Consider the following 10,000-nt stretch of genomic DNA (forward strand, 5'->3'; position numbering starts at 1 on the left):
ATAATTTTTTTTTCTTTTTTTAAGTCAAATTGAATGAACGATCGAATATTACGTCTATCCAAAAGTCTACTTCTATTATTATTTAAATGAATTAATTTCATTTCGATCTAATTATATCTTTGTCCTAAGATCATCAATTAAAAGATTAGAAAATAATAATTATAATGTTACAATTAATTCAATTTAATTTTCGTTTTAAAAATACTTCATCAAATCGAAATCTTATTAAAAAAAAAACAATTATTTTCATGACAGTTGTAATATTTATTTTTTATTCAAAAAAAATTTCTATTTAAAATTACTACATGAGTATAATTTTTCATTAGGCTTCAAAAATTTTAATTCATTTTTCGCTAGTTCTTTTTCTTTTCTTTTTTTTTTTTTTCATTAAATTTACAATTAGTTATACATGAAACATGGATGGATGAAGATACTAGTAGAAAAGGTTAAAAACAAACTCTTGATATTTTGAAAGCTGACAGAGTTGATCGTCAAGTATCCCTAACTAGAGGAGATTCATGCGAGTCATAAAACGACCGTTTCGAATTTTCCGCCACCGCGAATATCGTGCAAAAGAGTGCTTCATACTCGTAGAAGTGTCGAGAGAGAGAGAGAGAGAGAGAGAAAGAGCTATACAATACGAGGACTCATTGAATTTCTCGTTCAAGTTTCTGTTAAACAGCACGGCGAAGTTTATTGGAATTTCGAAATGTCGATAAAAAAGAAAAAGGAAAATAATAGAAAGAAAAAAGAAAAAAGAATTCATTTATTATTAATACGAAAAAATGTTCCAATTAATTAATATATTTATTAAGTATCAGTGAGGTAACATTTAAAAAAAAAAAAAAGAAAGCTCGATTAAAATTTAAAAGAAGTAACGTTAAGAAAAATTTGTTTTCTTTTTTTTATCCAATTTGTAAATAATTTTTATTGTTACTATTATTATTATTATTTTTTTTTTCTCGCTGTCGTTTAACGCAACATTTAATAAAAAATTAAATATTAAGTCTACGAAAAAGTTCGTTTCCATTATTATTAACAAAAATTTGTTAATAAAATTTTTTAATTAATAAAAATTTGTTAACGATTACTTGTAATTAGGAGAAAAATTTATTATTAAAAAAAGTTTATAATTAATAGAAATTATTATGCTGGTATACGAATCGTTATCAATTGTCGTAAATGTGTCAATTAGAAATTAATAAAAGCAGGGAACATTTTTACTATGTTAAAACTATCCGAGTTATTCTCATTCGAACTTATTTTTAATATTTTATAATTTATCCAATTATTCTTCTTCTTTTGAAAAATTTATTTAACGAGAGAAACTAATTTAAAGAATTTCAAGTATTTTCGTAAATTTTTTGATGTTAGTTTTGAAAATAAACTTTGTGAAATACTTTGCGAAAAAAATTGTTGAATTTTTTACGACCATGATGAAGGGAGTGAATGGTGGGTGGTGGATGGGTGGTGGGTGGGTGGTGAAGTGTTACGCAGGCGCGTAGAAATATCATAGAAATGTTACAATTAATTTTAACGGAAATCTCCAATTTAATATCATTATTAAAGATATAATCGAATAAACAAAAAAAATAAATATTAATTAGACCCCTTTTATTTATAAATATCCCAATATCTTTATCAAAATTTTAATTAGACCACTATTAAAAAGATGAGAAATTTTTTTTATCTTTTTCGAATAAACGAAAAAAAACTTATTCAAACTAATATCACAAATCAAACAAATTGATTATATATAAAAATTCAATGCGCGAATCAATGAAATATCTCATATTACATTGAAAGAAAAAGAAAAGAAAATAATTTATATTCATCCACAAATTTACATTAGAGTTCGCTTTTAAAATAGATATGGAAAAATAAGTAAATAAATAAATGAATAATTACAAAAATAAATAAATAAAAAATAAAAAAAAAAAAAAAATAAAAGAAGAACTAAAAACTTCAGTTTCTCTTCTCGTCTACGGAATATCGAAGTTTTTAATGAAAGCGTTGAAATATTAAATTTTTCTTATTATATTTATTACTGATCTAATGTAAAATTCAAATGGCATGATAAAGAGAACGAGAGAGAAAGAGAGAGAGGGAGAGAGGAAGGCAGACAGAGAAAGGCCTTTGAACTATGTTACTGGCATAAAAGGCTTGCGAATAAGCGGAATGATCCAGTAATCTGAAGGTGCGAATTTCCGTCAATCGACAAGGTAAATTTGAATCGAAGCGTGGCATAAGAGAATTGGGATAAAAAGAGAGAGAGAGAGAGAGACAGTGTGAACGTGACCGAAAAAGAGAGATAAAGAGGGAGAAGGGAGGGGGGGAAAGAGAGAAGTGGATTAATTAAAATCGTTCGTTTCGTCGACGAGAAAATGAGAGAACGACGTTAAGCTTCTCTTCCTTTCTTCTTATCCTCTTATGGTAATGATTAACGGCTTAAAAACATTTTACGTTGTGTGACTAAAAAAAAAAAAAGAAAAAAAAAGAACAAAGAAAAAAGAAAAAGAAAAGAAAATTATTCTACACTTCGTTACGAATATTTTTTGCTAAAAATTTTTCAGAAAATTTATTTATTATGTGATATATGTATGTATAAATACATATATATATATAGTATTTGCATATATATATATATATCTACATATATATATATAATTAATTTTTAAAAATTAATTATATATATATATAATATTAAAGAGAAATAAATACAAATTCAATTGTTTCAATCATATAAATCTTCTGAAGGAACGAATAAGAGAATTAATATTGAAAAACAACTTATTGTTCTTTACGTTCTACTATTTTGTTTTATTTTAGTTTATTTTCTTTCTACCTTCAATAAGAAAAAGTAAACTTCATTTCTCTTTGTGAGAAAATGCAATACGTATGAGGGCCGACAAAGTTGCGTATGGTATGTTTTCTTTTGGGGCGCGGGGAGGGGGGGCGTGGGGAAGGAAAAAATAAAAAATAAAAAACCCATAGAATTTTCCATAAAAATGTTACGAAATAATTAATTAAATAAATAAATAAGTAAATGTATAAATAAATAAATGAAAATAAAAAATAGAAGATGAAAAACTCGTTTTAAAATGATTCGAGGTAAGTGGAACAGTCTGTATATGATCCGACCATTTGGATGAAAAAGTCGAGTGTACCTTAACTACTTTCGACGGCCGAAATACGATCGATCCTGAGATGTAAACCATTCACACACAAATACACGCACACACACACACACACACACAAGTACACTCCCCCTCCCACAGTCTCCATATATATGTATATGAAAATGTCTACTGTATGTACACATATTTGCAAGGTAGGCCAAAAGTTTCTAGGTGGGTCAATGTATATGGAAATGTCTATTATATGTACATACGTATATGTATAGGATGATCCAAAAGTACTTAAGCGATTTTAATTATTAATTGTCCTTATTCGAGACTTTTTATTTATGGCTGATCTTTCTTCTTTTCTCTTCTTTTTCCTTCTTTTTTTTTTTTTTCTTTTTTTTTTTTTTTTTTTTTTCTTTTGTCATATCGTAAAACTATAAGAAGCTTAAAAATTTGGCGAAGAGTAATATATTGATTTTTTAAAATTCATTCGAAAACTTTTAGTCCATCCTATATAACACTAGGGGTTATGTACATATATATATACAGATACACATATAGATTGTATGCACACATACAACGGAAATTTTTCTCTTCTTTCAAAGTACTAAAGAGCTTCAATGAATCGTAAAAATGATAAAAAACGGAAGCTCTAATTTCTCGTGTGAATTATAACACATTCGTTAAAAAAAAAAAAAAATATATATATATATATATATAAGAAATACAAGGAATAAAAAGAACACAAAATAGCAGAGAAATATATAAACAAAATAAATAAGTGAAATATCAAAAATAGCGAGCTGAGATTTGGATTCAGAAGCAACTTGTTTACCATCTTCGTATTTTGTTCGAGTATATCCGACATTTTTATATTGTTAACTTTTTGCGGATTAAAAAGAAAATAAATATGGCACAGTATTAGTGATCATCTTGAAAAGAGAAAGAAAGAGAGAGAGAGAGAGAGAGAGAGAGAGAGAGAGAGAGAGAGAGAGAGAGAGAGAGAAGATGCAGAAAAAATATTCAAAGCAAAAGAAGTATAATTTTATATGAATTATAAAACGTTCATTAAAATAATAAATAAAGGAGAAGGAAAAGAAAAAATGAAACTGCGATAACGAGAAGAGATTTCTTCCAAAGTAAAAGAAACTTGTTTATATTCGTATTTGTTCGGCCATGTTCGATATTTTTCCATTCCCTAACTCTTTGCGATTAAAAGAGGAAAAGAAAAAAAGAAAAAAAAAAAGAAAAAAAAATACAGTCGTGAAAGTTTATCGATCATCTTTAAAACAGGTAAAGAGAATGATAGAGAAAAAGTATTCCATTAAAAGAAGTACAATTCTTTATGAATTATAAGTTCATAAAAAAAAAAAAAGAAAAGAGAAGCGAACAAAAAGAATAAAAAGAAAAAAAAAATAATAATAATAAAATCTTGACGAAGAGAACAGATATCTTGTAAGGGAGAAGCAACTTGTTTTCCTTCGTATTTATTCGAGTATGTTCGACATTATTACATTCCTTAACTTATCGCAGATAAAAAAGTAGAAAAAAAATGGGACGGAAAATATAGCGCGGTAACCATGAAAGTTTATTGCTCATTTTGAAAAGATAAAAAGAAAAGAAAAAGAAAAAAGGAAAGGAAAAAAAAAAGAAAAAAAAAAAAAAGTAAAATAGAAGAAGTATAATTTTATATCGATTAAAAAATATACGTGTTTGTGTATTGTGTATGTGTATATGTGTGTGTGTAAATATATCACTGAAAACGAGTTGATTTCTTGTAAAATAGAAGCAATTCATTTATCTTCGTATTTGTTCAAGTATATTCAATATTATACCAATTATCGATTATCTCTCGAGATAAAAAAAAAAAGGAGAAAAAAGAAAATAAGACAAAAAAGATGGATGCAAATACTCGTGAAAATTTATTAATCATAATAATTAAAACAGAAAGAAAAAAAAAGATTATATATATATAGAGAGAGAGAGAGAAAGAGAATATTCAAAGTGAAAAAAAAGTAAACGAATAGCTTTCTCTGATTTCGTGTAGGTAAACGCATTTAATTTGCCACGAAAAGTTGTATCGAGGAAAGCAACGAACGAAGTTCACAAGAGAGAGAGAGAGAGAGAGAGAGAGAGAGAGAGAGAGAGAGAGAGAAAGAGAGAGAGAGAGAAAGAGAGAGAGAGGGAGAGAGAGAGAGAAAGAGAGAGAAAAAGAGCAAGAAAGGAGAGTTAATTGGATAGATTGAAAGATGGGTGAGTCAGGGAGGGTGGTGAAAGGGAAGAGAAAGAGAGAAAAAAGATGAAACGGACTTTAGAAATGAAATAAATCAATAGAATATTTGAAATGTTGTTATTAACGGGGTGAAATTAAATTCATGCGAAAAAGAGATAGAGATAGAGAGTGAATTTATATTCTTAGTCATCAGATTGAACTTTGCAAATGATCCTTTTTAAAAATTTCCTTGAAATGAAACTTCTAAGGTAAGCTAATGGATGTATTTGAATTTTAATAATAAATTGTATTATTGGAGATATATAATGATTAAATATAAAAAATTTTATCTTGCATTTTTATTGCAATTTTTATTCGTTTTGTTTTAAGTCGATAATAAGCGATTGATTTTGGTATTCGAAGGAAATTTTTGATTATATGTAATAAAAAAATTTTTAATATATTTAAAAATTTTGATATATATATATATATATTATATACATATACATATGTATATATATATGTATATAAATTCAAATAAAGTTAATTTATATATTATTATAGTATCATAATATTTTTTTATAAAAAGTTATTTATAATACTTGATATATATATATATATATATATCTATATATCAACATATAAACATACCTATATATAATATTCTATACTCTTAATACTCTTAAAGTATGGAGAAAAAGAATATATGCATATGTATATAATGAAAATATATGTATATATTAGAATATTAAAATGTTGCTTTAATATTTACATATATAGTATCATAATATTTATTTAAATTTATATATATATATATATATATATATATATATATACATAAAGTTTAATGAATTATATTCGAGATTGTTATTAAGTGTAGATGAATGTATAATAAGAACGTGTAATAAATTGGAATTAGTTCATTTGAATTTTCAATCATATTTTATATAATCTTTTATATTGAAGGGTGAACTTAAAATTAATAAATTATATAGAAGAGAAAAATAAAGAGGGAGAGGGAGGGAGAGAGAGAGAGAGAGAGAGAGAGAGAGAGAGAGAAAGAGAAAATAATAGCAATGTTTAATGTTAATTTGGTTTAAAGGGAAATGCAGAAACGTAAATGTGTCATGTTGATACATCTACATATTCAAATATCTCGATTGCAATGGAAAAACAGAAAGAATACTGCTGGCGATGAAACGACGCATACATGCATGCAATACATTGCGCGTTATCAGACGATTAAAAGGATTTTTAATCATCCACCAAAAAATGCGCTTTCACGCACTTCAATCCCGTCGCTCGCGTTTCTTTCTTTCCTCCATTTTTTTCCCCCTTTTTAACCCTTTTTTATTATTATTTTTTGTTTGCTGTTTTCATTTTTATCGCGTTTTTTTCTCTCCATTATTTTTTCGCTTATAGACAAAAAGAAAAAGAAAAAAGTCTCTTTCGTGACGTATCTTTCCGTACGTATTTTTGTTATCTCTCTAAAAGCAAAACTAAACGACTAAACTTTTAATATAATATTTAATATTAGAGACTTTCTACGACATTTGTTCTAATTTTATTTTAAATATTTTTCTTGTTTTTAATTTTTTTTATTACCTCTTTCTTTTTCTTTTTTTAATTCTGTCATGATTCTTTATATTACATAAAGTAAAATTATTGTCGATCAAATAAATATACTCATATTGAATTTATCTCAATTTTATCTAATACAAATTCTTAGGATTTTTCTTTCTTTATTTTCTCTTCTACTTTTATTTAATCCAACGTAAAATTAATTTCAGACGATAAAAACGATATCGAAAATTTCTGTAAAATCTTTATCGAAGTCCGTATTAATCCCATTCTAATTAAAAATATTTCTAAATTTTCCTTATCCTCATATCCTATTTTTTTTTTTTTTTTTTTTTTTTTTAATACAAAAAAATAAAATGATAATCAACGAGCCGAAAAAAGAAACTTTCGAACGAAATTTCCACACGAGATTCATTCTAATAAAATTAAATTTAGTTTATTAAAAATTAAACAAAAAATTTAAATCACAATTAAAGAAAATAATCAAATAATCGACCAACGTAAATTGTCATCATTGGAAAGACTTAATCGATTAATTTTCTTGCTCTCATCTTCTCAAGATGATAGAAAAAAAAAATAAAGAGAGAGAGAGAGAGAGAGAGCGAGAGAAGGAGAAAGAGAAAGAGAAAGAAAGAGAGAAAGAAAGGAATAGAGAATGCTCAACGTTCCGGAAACACTCGAAACTCGGCTTTGCCTTCAGTATCGCCCGAAGCGATTAGGGGAACGAGAATGTTTAAAACGTTTCAGCTTTTACTCCCGCAGGAGAGTTCTAAGTTACGATATTGTTACCCTTCACTTCGTCGACTCGATTACCGACGTGCCTGAGAACTATAATAACTTGTACGTTTACGACCACCATTTTGTCCTTAAACAATTTTTTTTCTATTTTCTTTCTTTTTTTCCCGCTTTCTCTCTCTCTCTCTCTCTCTTTCTCTCTTTCTCTCTTTCTCTCTTTCTCTCTCTTATTCTTTATTCTTTTACGCTTTTATTAGAAGCCCTATAAATAGTTACGTGGAAGAAATGAAAATTACAATTTAGAAGTATTTGTGACCGCCATTTTGTTTCGAAACAATTTCCTTTCCTTTTTCTTTTCGTTTTCTTTCGTTTCCTTTCTTTCCTTTTTCTATTTTTATTTCTTCGTCTTTTCACAATCTCATTAGAAATTACGCATGAGAAATTTTAGTTTTATATAGAAACGAAAAGTAAAAGTTATACGGACGTTCAACGACGACTACCATTTTGTTTCTAATCAATTTCCTTTTTTCGTTTTTTTTCTCTCTTATGTCATTTTTTTTTTATTTTTAATTTTTTTTTTACTTTTCTTACAAACGTCACAAATAATTATAATTGTCGAAAGAAACGAGAAATAAAGTTTCGTCGTTTTATTTCTAAACAATTATATCCTTTTTGAATTTTTACAATTTGACGATTTTATTAAAAGTGTCGCACAGAGAGATACGAAAAATCAACGTTCGTGGATCATCATATTTTTTTTTTCCCCTACGATTTTATTAAAATTTATATTCGAGAGATTCCTATTTTTCATAGAATCGAAAGATAAAGTTTGAAACTGTGTTTGGATCATTCAACGATAGCCACTTTTCCAAATGACTTGTCACTCTAACGAAAGAGATTGAGAGAATGAGAAAAAGAGGAAGAGAGATATAGATAGAGATAGATGGATAGATAGATAGATAGAAAGAGAGATAGAGAGAGATAGAGATAGATAGATAGATAGATAGAAGCGTCGGCAAACGTTCGAAAGCGTTTCTATCATTTCCGTTCTTCTAACTGGCCGATTAATTGATCGCCGTCCGATTCACGCGTCAGTGTCACATCCATTTAACCCCGATGATTACGATTACGAGTATGACGGTCCTGCAGAATTTAAATATACGAGCTCGTGTTTGCTTACTATCCTAATTATCCATAAAAGTGAGAAAAAAAGGGGAAAAAAAAAAAAGAGAAAAAGTAACATCCCTTTAATTAAATATTAATAAAGCTAGTAAAGTTTATTCTTCCTTTTATTAAAAATATAGGGAGAGACCAGAAAACAATACAAAAAAATAAATAAATAAAAAAAGGTTCCTAGGCTTCTTTCGAAAATTCTATTGACTCCCTTCTCGAGTTACTACTGCGTGCTTGTGACTTTATTATTTGACAATAAAAAAAAGAAAAAGAAAAAAAAAGTAAAAACAAAAAATAAATAAACGATAAAAAAATAACAAATAAATAAAAAATAAAGAAAGAAAAATGATTTTTAAAATCGTCTAAGAATTTTTGACACACCTATAGAGACATTTGGTTCGATTGGCGATCAGTGACTCTTAATTTTCACGAGAAAATATATCTTTCGAAAAGATGAAGAAAAATGAGATTATAATTCAGGGTGGGGGGAAGGGGGGTTAGAAAGAAAAAAAAATTACAATTCATAGGGGAAGGGAGGAGGCAGAAAGAAAATTATAATTTTTCTGAAAAGATAAAGAGGTAAGCTAGAAAAAATAAAAAAGTAAAAGAAAAGGTGAGAAAAATATAGTAACAAGGGATACACGCGCGTACGCTAAGAGACATGCGCGCGCAGTGATATGAGCACACATAAAAATTGATATTTTCTTATTTTCCCTTTTGCTATTTTCTCTGTGCAGCCCTCCCGCCCCCCCACTCTATAATATAACTTGTCCAAGCTTTTATATCCCGAAACGCACCCAGGACTATAATTGGACAAACATCAAGGATGTTTGTGTAACCAGGCACACGTGGACATAAATCGGTGTTTGCTCACGACAAACTTGTATTTCGATGCTCTTCCTCTCACTTTTTTTTTCGAAGGTCGTTAAACGAATAAGGGGGGAGAGGAAGGATAAGGGAAGATTTTGACGAGATGTATCCTTCCATTGTTTTTTATCACCACTTTTTTCTTCTTCTTTTTCTGACTTTTTTTGCCTTTATTTTTCTCCCTATTCTTCTCCCTCATTATTACTTACAGGAAGCATTTTCTTCGATCATCGAACGATCATAATTATACATTATCGAAATAATATACTCTTTGAAACATGAAACAATTTTTCGATTTCGTGAGAGG

General features: G+C 27.6%; 1 protein-coding gene across 2 annotated transcripts in view; it reads right to left on the reverse strand.

Annotated features, from left to right (window-relative positions):
* Positions 1 to 10,000, reverse strand: part of Fife (regulating synaptic membrane exocytosis protein fife) — a 92,227-nt gene that overhangs the window by 68,378 nt on the left and 13,849 nt on the right. The gene's annotated exons all lie outside the window — the stretch shown is intronic.

The sequence above is a fragment of the Vespa mandarinia genome, chromosome 9, assembly GCF_050613455.1.
Source record: "Vespa mandarinia isolate Hongniang chromosome 9, ASM5061345v1, whole genome shotgun sequence".
In the NCBI taxonomy this organism is placed as follows: Eukaryota; Metazoa; Arthropoda; class Insecta; order Hymenoptera; family Vespidae; genus Vespa; species Vespa mandarinia.